This window comes from Leuresthes tenuis, unplaced genomic scaffold (assembly GCF_036924035.1).
Source record: "Leuresthes tenuis unplaced genomic scaffold, fLeuTen1.0.hap1 SCAF_22, whole genome shotgun sequence".
In the NCBI taxonomy this organism is placed as follows: Eukaryota; Metazoa; Chordata; class Actinopteri; order Atheriniformes; family Atherinopsidae; genus Leuresthes; species Leuresthes tenuis.
The window spans coordinates 12,897,838-12,916,542 of record NW_027325376.1 but is presented as its reverse complement, the minus strand read 5'-3'; the positions used below and the strand labels follow the sequence as shown (position 1 = coordinate 12,916,542).

The window sequence follows — 18,705 nt, the reverse complement described above, 5'->3', positions numbered from 1 at the left end:
TTAGTCTCACTACCTCCAATAAGCCTATCTATCTGGCCATCTTAGGGACCACATAAAGAGCATCTCCAGGGGGTTGCATGCACACAAAACGATCAGTTCGTGGCAGGTTGGGATGGACCGCAGAGTGAGAAGAAGAAGGAAGTGACGGTGAAATGTCACACTCATAACGTTGTGTGTGTGAAATATCAATAGATACCTTTTAATTTGGGGATGCTATATTGAACTGGACAATTTTTGTAACTGTGGCAGGTCCACAATTGCACTTAATGTGAAAAACATTGAATGTGTTTTTGATCTGCTAATTTCCCAGAAGGCATTTCAAAACCCATGCATTTTAAGAGATGAGAAGACAAAATGTGATATGGGGGAGTTAAATTGCTTATGGAGTAGCATTTATTTCTTTATTTATTTTGCATTAAGTCCTCCAAAGCTTTTAATGGAGAGGCAAACTATAGGAATATTGCGGTGCAGCAGCAAATGTAAAGTGAGTTGGGAATATGAATATTATCAACAAATAAATGAAGACATCAAGCAGAGTGCATGTACAGAATGTGAAAGGCCACCTTGAATGCGGTAAAGGAGTGCTTTCCCATATGTTAAAGTGAAATATATTGACTCCGAATGCTTTTTCTGATAACATCTCACTGCTGTTTGTTATAATGATTTTGGAGAGAACTACTGCAGGGAAGAGCAATTTAATGTCAGTGTAGTGAAACTGCAGGTTGCACATACCCGTAATGGCTGTGCTTGCTGTCAGTACCAGGGGTACATATAGCTGTTTAATGAGCAGGCTCACGGAAGTGAGAAAATAGGACAAGAGAACGGGAGTTTCCTCACCTTAAAGAAGGCATATTCTGCTCTTTTTTTTTTTTTTTTCTCAAATGTTGACACAATTTTTAAAAATAATTTAAATGAAATGTCAGTGACAAAGGATTACAAAGGATACTGAAGCATGAATTTACATCTGTGCTACTGGCAGCTGGTGTTAGGGGGGTGCAGTGAGCCTCTTGATTCCATTCTGCTTAAAGCACATTATCTTAAGACTGGTAACATACAGTCGCTACATCAGCTGAGCAGTTGCACTAGTACATACAGCAAACCGAGCTCACTTTGCCTCACGTTTTTTTGCTTGTTCTGTTTGCCTTTGTAATAGAGGTGTTGCTGTGCTGATGTTGCATTCATTGGCATATGAGATCTTGAAATTTCCATCATAAGGCTGGGAATAAGATCAAATAAAAAGCTAACAAGAAGCTGACTTTCCAAGTCGGTATATAAAACAGATTTTCGACAAAGTACTGGTTGAACATCATTATCCTGCATCGCTGCTAAATCAAAGGGTTTTGGTTTCCCGCTTCTGAGGAGCCATGATTTGAAGTTGTGGGGGTAGGTCATATGTGGAGATTGAAAATAAAAATGGAGTGAATAATTCTACTTTGAGCTGGGTGTGTGACATAACATTACCCTGCAAATCTGAATAGCTCACTGAATTCAATTGCATATTTTGAGACATTGTCAGCCTCAAAGTGAGAGGTGGGGTTTTTCCAGAGTTTTTGAGTTCTCAGTCACTTCAAACACGCAAATATATGCTCTTAAGCAAAGAAACATTTTGTATCATGCTCCATATAAATATAAAACAGAAATAGACACATTGTGGTACAATTCAACAGGGGAGCCTTTTCCTTTATTACACTTTTATCTTTTATGGTCATTGATGTTAACATTTTTAATTGCGCGCCATTTCTCTGTTTATGAGCTGTTGGACTGTGGCGCCTGCAAGACCAAGTACAGGCCACTCCAACTGCCATGTCATATTAGATCACACTGTGTGGTGCTTGAGGAAACTGTATATCGACCAATATTGCCAATATACAGGAAAGGCATGTAAAACTAGATAACATGAAGACCCAAAAATTTGTTACGTGTTCCTGGTATCATCTTTGCAGAATCGGCTTAAATATCTACCCGTCAGAAGCATTTTGGCCCAGATAAAATGGATGTTTCTAAACTGCTGTGTGATGATTTTAGCACTCTCGTGGTGGCCCAAATTGAAGTTGCTCTGCCAGTTTGTTCATAAAATAAAGCTGACCTCTATGATGTGCAGCTCTGGCAACAGAAACTCATTTAGAGAGAGGTGCTGGGAGGCCTCGGAGGGTTTGGGAACACACACAGAGAAGACAGACATACCGAGGCACGTAAACCGAAAGAAATACAAGACCTCACAAATCCTTATTGAGATGCAGTGGTAGCATCACACACACAGACCTGCTTGCATACTGACTTACACACACACACTATTACCTCTTTCTCTGCACCTGTCAGCCCATAAGTAGTTGAGAAAAGAGTAAGAAAGGCTTGGAGTCAAGATGACCCGAATTGATTCGGCAGTACGAGGTGTTCTGCTCCTGATGTAAAGATGATAATGACAACTGCAGCAGCCCCTTGGCCTCAGCAGACAGGTGTTGAAAACCTGTGGAGAGGAGCTGGAGTGGATAGTGGGTGGAGGTTTGGCTCTACGGGCAAAGGAGCCCTCAGTGACACCAATGGTAATCTTGGTGTTTAACAAGCTTTTGGTTGGCTCTTGGTGGCCAAATAAGTGGAAAAATGAGACTGGAGGAGTTGACAGTTTGAATGGATGGTGAACTGGCACATCAATAAGAAATAGTAGTGTATTTACAATGGTATTTAAGCTGATTGCATTTAGGCATTCTGTACACTCCATGTTACATTGTATAATGTTGTCATTTAGTAAAAGCCTGTTTGCAACAATAACGTAAAGAGATGGAAGTAATTTAAAGTGGGCACACCATTGATTTATACATAATTTCAGTGTACTCATTATGGAGAGTACTGCCTGTTAAAATAGTTTATAATGTCTTCTGTGACAGTGATGCCATCAAGGTTGATGTCTCTGCTGCACTGATTTTCTGTCAGTCTTTTGCAAGTGTGCAATACGGAATTCTTTGGACTTAACATTACTTTTAATTAAGCCATTTTTGTTATTTATAGCAAGATGTGGTTTTCTAAATCCATAATTCTTCTCTGTTATGATATATTCTGTCTATATTCTTGAAGGAGCTGAGTGTAGCAATTACAGGTTGGAGATGGCAACCATTTCAAATGCCATCCACCCACTAAGTAGCAACAAATTGTATCCAAATTGGTCAGCTTGATAACCCGCCGAGGAGGAAACGAGCAACTCTGGCGTCATTCCACAGGCTTTTGTTTTTCATCAGACATTTCCATCTGGGAAAACCCACACCAGTGGTTATTCTTGTTTTTCTGCCTTTGCTTATCTGAAAGGGTTAGGACAAGGTTGATAAATATGATATGATATATCAGCATTTGCAACTGCTGATTCCTTATCTGGTTCTTTATCTTTGGCACCCTGTTAACGATACTCTTTTTCTATGTTCCTTTATATAGCGAGAATGTAGCTATTTTTATGTTTAGCTATCCATGCTATGCAAACAGATATAAATGTCCAATTCTAAAGTAATGAACACAAAACTAATTTAGCAGACCAGTACGATACTAATGGAAACATAATATTTAGTAATTTAATGTATATTTATTTACCTCTGCTGCTGTTACACACTTTCACTTTAATTTGACTCTATAATTGGTTTAACTACTAATCCAACTGGTGAAACGGACATCAACGAGCACATTCCTTACATATATATTAAGAAAAAAATGTAAATGGGGCTTATGAATGAACGTTTTTTAACCCAGTTGTAAAATAATGCTGATAATAATAAAAGTGACTTTTTAACAACCAGATAATTTGCTTGTTTATGAACTCAGAGCTCAAAATTAGATACTTATGTGAGAACTAGCATCCTCCCACTCCTACACTCCCATGGCTTCCATTTTTCCCTACTCAGCATTCCCTAGCCAGATATTACCCATAGTCTCTGTGTCAGAGTGTAGTGTTGGAGCAAAATAAGCTGATATTAGCCAGCCTCACCATCAGCAGAACAAACCCAGGGGGAGGTGGGGGTGGCTGGGCGGGGGAGTGGTGAGAGGCTTGGCTGGGCATCAGAAGGCAATGAAGGGCAGGCACTGGCGAGGACAGCGGAGGCCTTCTGCCAAAGAAGGTCAGGGAAGAGATTGATTACATGTCATTCTGGAGCTATTGTAATCGGATTTAAAACAAATTAAAACAAAATGGTTTAATCAAACATGAAAATATAACCAGAGTAAAATAATTGCCAAAATGTGTTTTATAAGTAGTTTTTATACTACACAACACTAATATTACACTTGATTTACACTTCTAATGGGTCAAATGGGATTTAATAGGGAATTGTTCAGGAGTTATATTTCTATATAGAATCTAGTAAAGTCAGGGTAAAGAAAAATATACTGGCATTAATATGTAACAATAACACTTGTTTCATTAGTTTCCTTATTCTGAACACTGAAATTAAAAAAGTAATGTATTTGCTAATGTCCATTTTAGAGTTAAATGAATCTGACAAGATATGTGATTTGAATTGGTGTGAAGAAGTGTAACATGTGATTAGGGAGTCTGTAGAAATGTGTGAAAGTAGTTTTTTAGGTCTTCAGGGTTCCCATACAGTTGTGGGATGTCACACCACCGTCATAAACACAAATCTTTGTCTGAGCCCTGCACATGCACAGCAGCACAAATCATTTTTTGTCACGGCAAAAGGTCGGCAAAGACAAGGGACAATGTAGGGTAATTACTCATATTACTCTTATTCTGATTTAAAGTGTTTTAGCATGTGACTGTGGTGTATGTGCCAAATCAATACATGTGAAACATAACCCACGCTATGGACTGCGAGATGGCAGAGAACCTTTTGAAAGATTGTAAAATTTCAAGATTTTGCTGTAAGATTCGCAGGGAATTTATTTTGCAAGCGAGACTGACATGGGGCCAAAGTGACTTACTGATATTCCTCCTGTGAGGTGGAGATTAAAATGATAAGTTTATAATTTACGTTTCAATCTTTGACACGATGTTGTTGAAAAAAAAAAGAAAGACTTATTGACCAGAGCTTCAACTCCCTCTTGTTCATAGCTTGCACAGAGCAGAGGGAGAGCTTACGATATTCTTTTCATAATCACAAGCCTACATGTCGGCAACTTCACCGTCGGAGCCAAACAAGGCAAAGCAATGTGACACAACACAGAACATTAAGGCTAATCAGTTCTTACTGAACAATAACAAAGCATACGTCTTGCGTTTTTTTATTTTTTATTTCTGATCTCTAACGCATTAAAAGGCAGTCCAGTATTTATTCTTGTCTATTCCTTGTAAGCTTTCTCTTTTTTTCTCACTTTCTCTGATAGCCTTGTCTTTTTTTTTTTTTTTAAAGTTCATTTAACATGGTGAAAGTGACCTTTTTTTTCAAACTTTTATTTTCTTCTCTCTAAAGTGTGCTGTTGTCTAGTCGGCCCCTTGGTTCTCCGGCCAGTTCAAGGCTAGGAGTGTGTTCGGTGTACTTTAAAATGAGCCAAGAGCACATACTTGTAAAGGTCACACAATTCTCTCGTGTTGTTTTTCAGCAGAGGTCACGTTGTAATGAAGAGCTTTGTGCCTGCACCATTGCATAATTTGCATAGAAATTGGTATTACAAGTCTGTGTAGCATTCGTTGTCGGAAAAATAATTGATCAAGTGTGGAACCAGGTTCCACACGTGATCAATTATTTTTCTAACATTACAAGAAAACATCACCATGTCACATTAGATCAAATTCTATAAATGAAACATTTTTTGAGGTTGCATGCAAGCTGAGGCAGCTTAATTGGTCTCCTATTATGATGTAGTCAACATTAGCAAAATCCCTGTTAACATGAGTTGGAAAATTAAAAGGAAAAGAGAGGAAAAAAGGGAACAAAACTCAAATAATTGTCAGCTGCAATGTTAAAAGAGAATTAAGAAATGTTCTCAAACACATTGTTTGAACACCTGATGCTTTGTTTGGTTGAGATTTACAGGTCCATACAAAGTTTTCATACAAAAACAAGAACTTAACCAGAGTTAGAACTACTTACTGCAGTAGATTTATTGCTCTCGCCAAAGTCAGCACTATTGGAACTCCTTCATCCCTCTTTCCCTTTGTCCTCATCCTTATCGCTCTCCCTAACCTACCCTCTGTGATTTGAGGGTTGCTTGTTTAAACCAAATTCCAGAATGGGAGAGGTTGAGTATTCCTCTAAGACCGTTGACTCATCACCACACACATTCATACACACCACAAAGATAAATAGACAGACTGACTCACAGATATGTACACATCAAATACAGCCACACACATGGAAGTCCAAACAGAAGTGAGAGAAGTGCACACAGAGCAGAGGCACGTCACGATGATGCAAATACAAAAATAACGATGCACCAAGACCACGGGCACACATGCAGGTTTAATTTAAATCACCACTGCATCCACGTACGTCCCAACACTCCACTTTTAATAGACCTCTGCCTCTTTACGGCTTTCTGCATCTTAAACCCATCAATCCTCTGCTCTCCTTCCCTCCCCTCTCTCTGTGTCTCTCTGTCATATCTGATTGAAGCAGTGACGCAACCTCCCTCTTCCATCCAACGTCTGTATTTGCCCACTTTATCTAGCTCCTTTTACGACCGGCTTCATCATTCTGTCTTTTCGTTTTACCCCAGGTTCAGTCGTTTTCCCCCTTGTTGTTTTCGCACCTCTCCCACTTACTTGCTATCCACTTGCTCTCCCTCTGTATTTTCCTTTTTCACTGTGCTACTAAGAGGGCTGCAGCCAGTGCAGCAGTGCATGTGGAGAGGGATTAGATAAAAAGAGAGAGAAGAGGACAGATGAGCAGAAAGTGAGTCAGAGACCAAGGACAACAAACTGGAGGAGACAGATAGACTCAGAGGCTGTAAATGAGCTTTGGGGAGGGATGGATGGACGCGTTGAACAAGGACAGATGCTGCACGGCTCTCTGAGCAGAAAGATATTGACTTGTAACAGGTCTCTGACGAACAAATATCTGCATTGATCTATCTATCCCACTACATTATTCTTAACATTTTGCTAATCATGTAAATAACAGTGATAAGCCTCCAGCAGTTTAGAACAATTGGTAATCGATATAGAAATATGTACCCCTGATGTGTCTTATCATCCGCACATGTGCATTTAAAATGGGGCTGCAGCTAGCAAACATTTATTGTTGATTACTCAAATCGTTGCTAACATGTCAGAAAACATCAATGAATTGTCCAGGAGGTTAGTGGTAAGACACATCGGTGCTTTTTAACTAATAACCGAGTTTCTCGGATTGCAATTCTCTTAAACTTTCCTCAGTATCTGATTCTGATTTTCTTTCGTCCTCACTGTGATTGTTAGAGCACACAAGCATTTTTACCTTTTCTTTCATGAAAACTGCATCGAGATATTGACATTTTTGATTATTGAGGGTCTCTTTTTTTGTAGAACTAAATTTAAACTGAAAATCCCACCTTATATTCAGGTAAAGATGGAAGAAGCTGCTGCTCGACTCAGTGCATTAGCATTTAGCATCAGGTTCCTGCACCTCTCACTTGCAAATGCACTAAAATACAAATGTCCTTTGTCTGCCTCGGAGGATAGCTCATTTTCATAGGAAATAGTTTGTAGCTTCTTGTCTACCTACAATTGGAAGGAGGCATTGTTTGTGCTTGAACAATGTTTTGTTTATGAAATAATGATCCGGGAAATTAGAATCAGGTCCACTGTGCTTCATGCTTTGAAGAGAGAGGCTGTTCTGCTCTGCTACTTATTTGTGCTCAAATGTTAACAAAACTGCCAGAATAAATTTTAGGTGTTGTGTTTCTTAAATCAAGGTGACAAACGCCTACGCTGTGTGGCTGTGCACATGCAACCTGACAAATTATATTAGGCATCATGTAGCTTGAGGATAAATTTGGCTTGGACTGACTGATATATCAGACACTAATTGGTTGTTTGGCCAGTAAAGCCATTTTTAGTCACCGGGCAATCTATATATGCATCCTTTTGAAGGGGAACAGTATGGAATCCTGGAGGGAGGTGGAAACTGTTACTGTTTGCTCCACAGCTTGTTTTGTGGTTTTGTGCTACATGGCACCATCTTATAAGGATCACTCTTCTCTACTTTTTTGCTAAAAACTGTCAAATCTGATGGTGAAATTACTTTTTTTTCTTTTTTTTCTCTTCCAAGCAATCTTGATTTTTTTTTTTATTTTTATTTTTTATTTCAATAAATTAGTTTTCTGGGGTTCTTTCTTGGAAACTGCTAACTACATATGGCCAAAGGGTTATTAAGAATTACTTATTAATTATTGAGTTCATTATAACAATAAATTCCTGGCATTAATCAGGTAAACTAAATTCTTAATTTAAAGTGGAACCAAATTTGATTAGAACCCACCACTGTAAACACTGCTGCAAATTGACTTTCAGCAAGCTTTTGACAAATCTCAGACACTGTCCTGATATCTAGAGATATAATCTTTACTCATTTTGAAAATAAGACCTTAGAAAATGGGCAGATCTATGATGGTGACATGGTGTTCCATCAAACTCACTTCAAAATACAAATAAAAGCTCCGGCTCTTGGAAAAAGACACTTTTGAACATGTAAATTAAACGTGCCACATCGATGCTGTTACAGAATTAGATAATCTTCTCATTAGTAAAACATTTTTTTTTTTCATTCTACGCATGATGTTAACTTTACATTTTTTCTACAGTTGCTCTTCTACTTTTAGTACTTAGTCACATTCTAACATCCACTATTATCCTGTAATTGTTACTTTTAGCAGAAGTATGACTTTGGAGTAAGTTTCATTTGCACAAATTGATTATTTTTGTCATTAATGATATATTCAAGGATATCTCCAATTACTGAAATTACACATTTTAATAGGAACCCTTCATTTGTGGGCCACCGCAACGTGTGACAAAAGCAGTGCACTATCTCACGCTAATTTAACAGATCTGAACCAGTGAGTTAATATTACACTGTAATGAGAAGGGAAGGAGTGGAGCTGCAGAAGCCAGAGTTGGCGGGCACAGGTGGTGTAGATAGCAGAGGATCTGATTTGGAAAGCGGCAGCTCCTGAGCAGTACACCTGCACACCTGCAACCTCCCTCCCACATCCCCTTCATCAATCCTCTAAAAACATTCCAGTATCAGTTGTCACTCTCTTCACCCAGCTCCTCACTAACAGTAACTGTTCACCAAAGCCTCCCTCCTTTTGTTTTTCTCCAGGACCATCAGACTGCTCATAACCTTTAAACTCCTCTCACTCAATCACACCATCAGCTCCCATGTGCAAAGTCCCTTAAAAGTAAGTTGGTCTACCCCATGTTACACTATAGAGCGCTGTAGTTTTATTTAAAATAAACTTTATTTGACCTTGCAATGAATATTTCAATTTCTTTCTCTATGAAATTCAGTTTTCTAAGTTGGGGGAACAAACCAGAATCATAAATATTAAAATATAGTTGAACATAGTGATGGCTCATTTCCATTACTCTACTCCTATCTACCAGAATAACGAAAACTTTGGGAGCATGCAAAATTTTGAACCCAGGATAATTTTTTTGTCAGCAACTTCTATGAAATAGCAAATATAAAACTATGAATTCATTAAATGAAAAAAAATACCTTATATATCCCAAAAATATATATGTGTGTGTTTCATAATGTGTTGAAGTGGTTGAAGTTTCAGCTCGTAAGATATGCAAGTTAGATAATTTCCTAAAATTTGTAATACAGTAAAAATGTATATGATATAGTGCCATCGTTGTGTAAAATATTTAGTATTCTGTTTTTTACTTGACAAATAATCCCCCAACAGCCTTAGCTACACTTTGAGTTCAGTGCTATCTAGTTAGGTTTAGACTAAATTTCATAAGCTAATAGCTGGTTAGCGTTTTATCGCGAACATGCTAGCTTGTAGATGCTAACATTTAGCTTTGATGTGCCTAACAGAACAGCTTCAGAGCCACTATGACTCATTTTTAGAATATTTTTTAGCTAACACTTTAGCATGTTGTAGTATTGGCTATCTTAACCTTGACATTTTGAATGACATGTTCCTGTTAGTGGACACAAGATGATTATTTTAGAAGTCATGAGTCCAAGCCCTCCATTAGAGAGCAGTTGCATGCCTTGGGCAGGTTGGTGAAGAGCAGATGTAATATGAAATACTGTATTACAAAACCAGTCTATCATGCTAAATCGCTGCTTTTTAACAGAGACACTCTGCAACACACACTTACATTCACTCACATATGGGATTTTGAGGTGAACTGTGAGGCTTTGATAATACCTGTGTGCAGAGGAGTGTTTCAGCAGTGAGAGGAACCATCCCCACTCTATTAAAGGGATGGACAGAGGTGAAGAGGCAAGAGAAAGAAAGGAAGCAAAGAAAAGGGAGAGGGCAAAGTAGAAACCAAAAATAGCACAGAATCGCCAGCTCTTCTTAAAGCAGGCTTTTGCTATGTCACATTTGCCTCAAGCAAAAGATTTGAAGTCTCTTGGAATAATAGATTCACCATGCACTCTTATTTCTCAGTATGGCTTTTTTCCACCTCACTAAAAAGGGCTGCACTAAAACAGTGTGGAAAACAGGCTATAATGTGTCTATTATTTTGTCCATTTTTTATTTTTTATTTTTCTAAATAAGGTAAGTGCACTCAAAGATCCTCAGGACGTTTTTGGAATATTTGTTTTCCACTTTGTGACAGTAGAATTAGAAAAGAAATAATGTTCCTTTGACTGACACTGGGATGATCCAGGCAGACTCCATGAAAGCACCTTTTTGAAGTTGAGATGTTGCAAAGTAAAAAACAGGGCACATAGAAACACCCAGTGCAAATCAATTCTAATGTTACGAACGTGACCGATCAGCAGATTTTGCTCTAGTGAATAAACATGACCGACATTGGCTGACATGAAAGAATATAGACTTCATACCCAGCTGAAAAGACACTGTTGACATCTTTGGACACCATACCAGTATTACTTTGTACTGGTATGTTGTTTTCTTCTACTGACTTTGGTTTGTTGGACTTTAAAGTTTAAATCAAGAACATTTTAAATCTTGTGCTACACTCACACATACACACACACACACACACAAATCATTATAAAAGTAAACACTATCCCATTAGATAAGCATAGTTATGGTCCGTTTTGTTGATGAATGCAGATATAAATCTATCAGCGTTTGGTTATTGCTAAGATACATAGTCTCAAAAACTCACTGGCTGAGCAGATAATTTGATCGGGTATTTTGTCAGGACAGTAGGGAAAGCCTTTGAGCTTCTTAGACCACAAATGTGCAGGGGTGCCATGATTCTGCTTATAGAAATGTGTAGCCATGCTGTCAGATGTAAATGACCACTGAGATTAGAAACACTTAATTGGCTATGCTTAGTTATTGTGCTTTCTAAACCCTTACTCTAACTTTAATACACTCCCAATTAAGCAACATGTAACCTGTTCACTGTCAGCAGAACTGATATCAGATTAGGTACAGGAAGTCAGAATGACAGTAAATATTCACACATTTTACAAAAAAAACCCTTCATACAAGCATTGGCTTAATTTCTTGTTTAACTTGCTCAATATGTAATACAAACACGCACTGTCTTTCAGTCCCTTGACTCCAATCCCTCCACAATCTCAAGTGCAGCCAGCAAATTCGTGCTTAGGTAGCAGAAGCACTATCAAAGTGCTTTGTGAAATATGGCTGGGATTCGTTATTAGGTGAAGCCTTTGTTTTCTCTGGCACGCAGGCAGACTCAGGGATTTAAACGTCCCCATCGGAAAGCATACAGATTAGCCAAATGGGAAGCGACCGCCGTCACCTTGTGTTGCTTTTTAAGTTTGTAGCACAGCTGATTCTGAGCTGGCCACGTATGGCGAGGAATGGATAAACATTCGATGGCGTCCCCACGGCTGCTGCTGCTGCTGGGGTAAGTTGGAAAATAATGGAGAAAAAAATTACTTGGTAATGTTTAACCACAATCTGTGTAAATACTTGACAGCAAGAGCAGAGGAGTCATTTCAAATGGAGCCCAGGCTTTCTTGAATTTCCTGTCATGTTGGTGGCTTCTTGTTCAAACGAGGATAAAGTGAAACAAAACATAACAGACAAACAAAAGAATAATCAAAATCCTCTCCCACTACATTCCGCTTGATTGTTCAGCGACAGATCAAATGGACTTTCTCAGGCAAGCTAACGTGGAAGAAATGTGCTTTTTAAAGACATCAATTTTTGTTTATTGAATATGTGTTTTGTAAGTGCATGTATGGTGTGTAGCAAAGCAAAAAGGAATCCCTAACCTATGAGCATGTCCCAAGACCCAAGACATGCTCATATCCACAGTGTACACTCACGCACCCATGGTGGGGGCGTGGCTGTGCTGCCCTGTCATATTTTATTCAGCGCAGCTCTATATGTCTATTTTCAGCTTTGCGGCACGCTGTAGCTGAGCTGCTTTCTAGCAAAGAGAATAGGATCATTTCAGCAAAATGTTCCCCCTCACTTCTCCCTTCACTCTCTAATATGCAGACGCAGGTCCACATCTGTGAAAATTATACATCACTGTTGCTGCTCTGCATATTCATAGCGGCGCTTTGTGCCAAATCTGTGGCAGCATTCCACATCTAACAGCAGGGTGCACAGCCATTTAAATATTGCGCGACTATGTCGCCAGACATCCTGCTTCCTGACGACACCAATTTACTCGATATAGCTATGCAATGTGCATTCGATATGATTTGGAGACTGACAGGCTTAAAGAGGTTGAAGGAGTTTGCAAAGCAGAGATGGAAGGACAAGGTGAGCCTGTGGCAAAGAAAGGTGAGGAGGATTCATGGAAGGACCCACAGCCCCTGTGGGAGCCTCATCGACTCAGTGGTGGAAGCCTGAATAATTAGGGGCATGCTCTGGGTCTCTGTTGTCATTACATTGCTGCGCATATTAAATATGCAATGAGACATTTTGGGCAGACGTGCACAAGAGCAAGCGAAAGGGCAGCTTTGCCGAAGGACGTGCCAAGTGCCAACAAAGATATGCAAACGTGCTCATGTGTGTGTTCAGAGGGCTGAGCTCAAGTGTGAACACATGCTTATTAGTGGACGTGTATTTACATGCACGCGAGGCTGACTCTTGCATGGCTTGTGCTGGCATACAGAAGATACATCGGTTGAGTTTGACCCTGGTAGTTGATAAAGTGGTTTCGCCATACTCTGTAGAGGAGTAATATTGAATATTCATTGAGATACTGTCGCTTGGGCCATGCAAATGCAAATAAAGTGTACAGTCCGTACGTATATCTAACTGGGCACATCTCCCTGTAGCTGTTAGAGAAATCGTTGTTTAAGAGAAATGTGAAAAAGTCAAAATCATTACACAACAAGTGTGTTCTGTGTTTAACTTGGCCAGAGTGTGTTGGTGCATCTACTTTTTTAAGGACATAAATAAATGAAAAAACAGAACACACACACCCACATTCTCACAGCTGCAGAGGGCAGATGGTGTTGCTCTAACACCTGCTCCTTTGCCCTGTTCAGAGGAAACTTCCTACAAGCTTACATAACACCGCAATATGATTGCGTTCTTCGGCCATGTAATGCTTTGTCATAGAAGGAACAGAACAGTCTGTTTCAGACACACCATAGTGCAGCGGAGCCACATTGCTACCTATGATGCAAAAAATCTTGCTTCTGCTTTGTTTTTCTTCATTGCACCTCATGGGGTGGGGTCCATTGAAGACAGATCTCAAGTCAGTTCAAATGAACCACATTGAAGGTCCGACAGGGCTGGTTTTAACCAAAGCAAACTGCTCCTATATAAGATTAGAAATGCACTTTGCAGATATTAGATATTTCAGTCACCTTTCCACTGGGGACTAAGTAACCAGCATTGTTAAATCGTGTGTGTGGGTGTGTGTATATATATATATATATATATATATATATACACACACGAGACCTGTTGGCACGCTGCTGCATATAGTGAGCACAGTAATGAAGGAGAGGACAAATTCCACACTATTTTCTTCATCAATCCTCTTTGAAACAACATGCCTGCTGCTTGTGGCTGATGTATTGTTGCTCTGCATTGTGCAGCAGAGCTCCATTTGTCTCAATCAACAGATTCTTCTGTTATCATTCCAGTTCGGTTACTTTTGGGAATGTCACCAAGCTTAACAAATGACTTATACACCACATATTCATTACACAAATAAAATGTGAGACCTGCATGTGCCAGAGGCCTGTTTTTTACAAATGGCCCTTTGGCTGTGTTTAAAGAGACCAATAGTGCATTTAGCTGAAGAATAATCACAAGCATCAATATTGGCAATGAGACTAATGGCCAATTGACATCAACAAACAAATGTAGCAGTGTACTAATTGGGCAGGAAAACTATTGAAAACTGTCTTCTTCTCATGAAGGGAATACTTCAATTGAGTTGTTCACAGTAGTAGTAACAAAACCTCAGTCAGTGAGTACAAATTTCACTCTCTGCATTAAGTTTCCCAAACTGGATTTAGAAGCTCTCTAACAACATCATTACAGCCTACCTGCAGAGGGTAAGAGGTTTGGGATTTTTTTTTTCCACATCAAACAGTATTCACTGTCCCCTCCCTGTCTCCAGTCAATAGTCCCAAACGGGGTTGACGGCTGTTTATTGCATGGCTCTTTATAGCCCGCAGCATGAGTGAGGGAGTTAGCCTTTCTCTTCAGGGAATGAGAAAATAGCACAAGATTACATGCTTGTGTTCCACTCCCGGGCCAGGTGCCGTCACAGCCCGCAATCTAATAAACACATGTCTTTATTGATCTTGTCCACACTCCTGCATGTTCTTCTTTTTCTCTGAAATCTGCAAATCCCTCTGAAAATGCAAGATTTACAAATCCAGGAAAAAGTTAAAGACAAAGTGTGTCCAGTTTTACCTAAGTGTGTGGTATGATTGTTAGGTAATGATTAATCTTTTTAGGGGTAAAATAAGTCATTTATATACCACAGTATTCTTAATATAACAATGACTTGAGGCTTTGTTTTGTTGGATTTAAAAAATTATTCAAACTGCATCAGCCTTATCTATTTAATTGGCTGTTAGTTTAATTATGATTGACCCAATAGATGCAGGGAACAGTCGTGGCAGTTTTTAGCAACAACATTAATATTATTTAATGAGTTTGATTATTTAACCAATAATTTATGTATGATTTCTATAGTTGCATTATAATAATTACTGTGGAAATACATCATCTAGACAAAGCTTAGCCATAGGAAAAACAGGCAAGTTGTGTAGTAGAAGCCTTTATTGAATAATTGATCACTAAAGTGACAACGATTAAAGGTTCAGGAGTTCACTGTGCATTTATCAAGATGGTTTCCATGGCTACAGCAGCACACGACTGTCCAGTTAGGGTGGACAATCCACACACCAACCACACACTCGACATAGTGTGTCTGGTTGGCGTGTGGCTCTCTGACCGGCCGCAGTCGACGAGATTGCGGTCAGTGGTTTGGCTTTGTGTGCCCGCTGAACCACGACGACCGAGAAGCAGAGGAGGACGAGAGGGAGGAGAAGAAATAGAAGAAGGTGGAGGTGCAAGTCATGGGGGCTGTCAAAGGAACAGAGAATGATGAAAGCAATCACAGAGATTTAAGGCCACGACACGCTGCTAAAAGGTGGACAGGAAATAGGGTAGTAGGATACAAAGCAACAAGGAGCAACGGAGGATGACGCACAGGAGGCAGCTACAGTAAATGAAATCTGAAAAATGGTGTTATTCCTCTTGTGTTTTCCCCTTTTCTCTCTGTTAATGAGTAAAAACTGCATGTTGAGAGAAAAACACACATACTGTACTTAACGCACCATGGTGAATATAATTACGTGATTAAATGTTTGCCTGAACCCAAAATTGATATGGAAATCTTAATTAAGATAACGGCACACTTTCCCAAATTTTTACACTCAAGTCCTTCTATTTACCCAGTCATATCTTTTCCACATGACTGCACACGGTCCTAATAAGCCATCCACTTCACATACAGGGTCGTGCGACAGTTCCCTCTAGCTTTCTTCCAATGAAGCAGCTTTTTCCCTCTCCTGTGTTTAGACTGATATATTTCACACTATGTTGCACACACCAAATTGGGACATGCGACAAGAAACATCTACACATCTTGAGGCATATGTGTGCCACAACACTGCATGTATAAATCTTAGAGGGTTAGGTCACGGTTGTTGTTTTTTTTTTGTTCCTTTTGCACTTAAATGGTCCAGAGATTCGCTCTATTTAGCTCCCCCCTATCAGCTCATTTTAGATCGGCACCAAGTGGTTAGAGATAAGAGGCACGGTGCTGTCAGCAAAGGCCACGCCTCCTTCAGATGGGCCCTGTTCCCCTAAGCCGTGAATGCAGTCATCTCAAACATCTCTCTGTCACAAGAGGGGGGGTATTTACACACCTCGATGCATTAAAGGTAAGAAGGGAATCATGCAGCAGCCAAATGGTGCGATAAAGATGAAAGGACTGATATGAAGGACCGTGTCGGTGAACAATATATCAGCCCATGTCTGTGAGGTGCTGTGTGCATCAAAGTGTTTTATGGAGAGTTAATCCACATGCTGTGTGCTGCCTCACTGAGAACATGAAATGAAAGTCACTGATTCCTGAAATGCCTTATTAAATGTTTTTCTTCCAAATAAAATAATTGTTGCTGGTAGGCTGTTCAAAGGTATAAGATGTCTGTTGTATTCTTATATCAGAGCACAGGTGAGCTCTTTTCACATAAAGAAAAGGATTTTGCTGTTTTATTGGCTGTAAAAGTGTGCACCTCGTTCATCTGGAACAGCATAGTTTTGGCCACTTGGGGCAGCAGAAACGAGCTGTAACTCTAGATTTACATATCCTCAGCCTTTAGGTTGATACAACAAACGTAATAGTTCCGTGTCCTTAATTTACTCACCGATAAAATAAGCAAACAGAATTTATTTTATTAGTGAATTTTAGTTTAGCTCTATTTGGGTTTCCACCAGCTCATGCAATGGGGGGAAATTTAGTTGCTACATGCTCCACCACGTTGGGCCCCATTCTAATCCACTTTCCTCCACTTCCCCTTGTATAACAGGGATAAGGCCCAACTCTTTTGGTATTAATGATAATGATCATCTAACCAGATAACTACTATTACCATTTCACCAGGTGCAAAGCTGATAGGTTGGGCCAACAGGAAGACTTGGGTTTTAGTTTGCTTCTTTGAGCTTGGCGAGTAGTGACCAGCAGAAAAGAGATACTTTCAGAGAGGTGGCATAGGTGTTTCTCCAAGAGCCAGAGCATATTACATCAAGACATTCTTGTTTCTTTTACCCTTGCTGTCGCTTTGTCTGAATACTTTCTAGTAAAGTCAGAAATGCTGCATGAATAATGAAGAGGAGCATGTAATGTATGTGTTGGTACATGTGCACAGGAGTGAGGGAGCAAGCCTTACAGCAGTATAACAGGTAGCAGCATAGCTGTTGATGCTGATGTTGTCTCAGTATGCGTTTCCACAACGTTATATAACATATTACGCTGTGTAGCTGGTGTATCTGCTATTTATAGAATGGCTTTGATGGGACAAACTCTGTGACACACAGACACAAAAACATCAACCTCAGTGTGTGTGTATGTTGGCAAAACTCATTTGTAGTCTGCACAAGCAATGCCTAGAAAAAAAACCCCAAAAACTTTTTCACATGTCTTCCTGCACACATACAGACAGAAATAAGCTGCTATCTACAAACACTATAACTGCAAATTGTCACATGGATGACGAGGATGTTTTTGATTAATTTAAATACCCAGGAGTTCAGACAAAAAGAAAACATTACAGGGTGCAATGTGGCGTGATTGCTTTTTGATCAGCTGGAAAAAGAAGTAAGAGCAGAAACGTTGGACTCATTTTCTCGAGGTGCTCCCATAGAGTTCAACCAGCTGATTGTTTAGAGTCGGGTCTGTTAATCGCAGCCTGGAAACGGAGAGCATGGTGAGGCTCTACCCACAGGTTTAATACTTCCTGCTGGGTCTTAAGTGGTTATGATGTAAGCATCCAGCGACTAAACTGAATGCAAATCTACACAGCTGTCCTCTTTATGATCATAATGGTTGTATTTTTCATTATGAATTCATGACAAAGTGGGAGCAGCACTAGTTAAGTATTCAGATAATGCACAGCAGTTTCCCATTAACATTTTTGTGTTTCCTGGTTTCACACGGCGAAAGTCAGAAAGTGGAACTGCTCTGTTCGTCACTTTGATAGTAACCATAGAATCAGACCATATTTATCATTGATGTGTAGATCTATGTATTATAAACACACTTGTGTGTGCATTTGTGGGCCGTCTGTTAATGACTGTAGAGTTTGACGAGCACAGCGGTGAGGTAGAAGTTTTAGTCTTTTAGGAAAATAGCAAACATTTATTGAAAAACAGGGTTGATTGCTGTGAAATATTTTGGGGATTTGTTGTGTTCCTGTGATAAATCTCCATGACTCCTCCAGCTTCTGCTCTGACCCCATCATCAAATAAAAATGATCATGCACTCATGGAAATAGCTTGACATCTGCTGCATGGCTTTGCTGAAATTGTGGCGCAAACTGGTCTGTTTGCCAGCGATGCCCTAGTTTTATTAGCACAATGAGGCTGACATTTGTTGGCCCGACT

General features: G+C 39.6%; 1 protein-coding gene across 1 annotated transcript in view; it reads left to right on the top strand.

Moving 5' to 3' along the window:
• nlgn2a (neuroligin 2a) overlaps nt 1-18,705 on the top strand; it is a 184,232-nt gene that overhangs the window by 20,986 nt on the left and 144,541 nt on the right. The gene's annotated exons all lie outside the window — the stretch shown is intronic.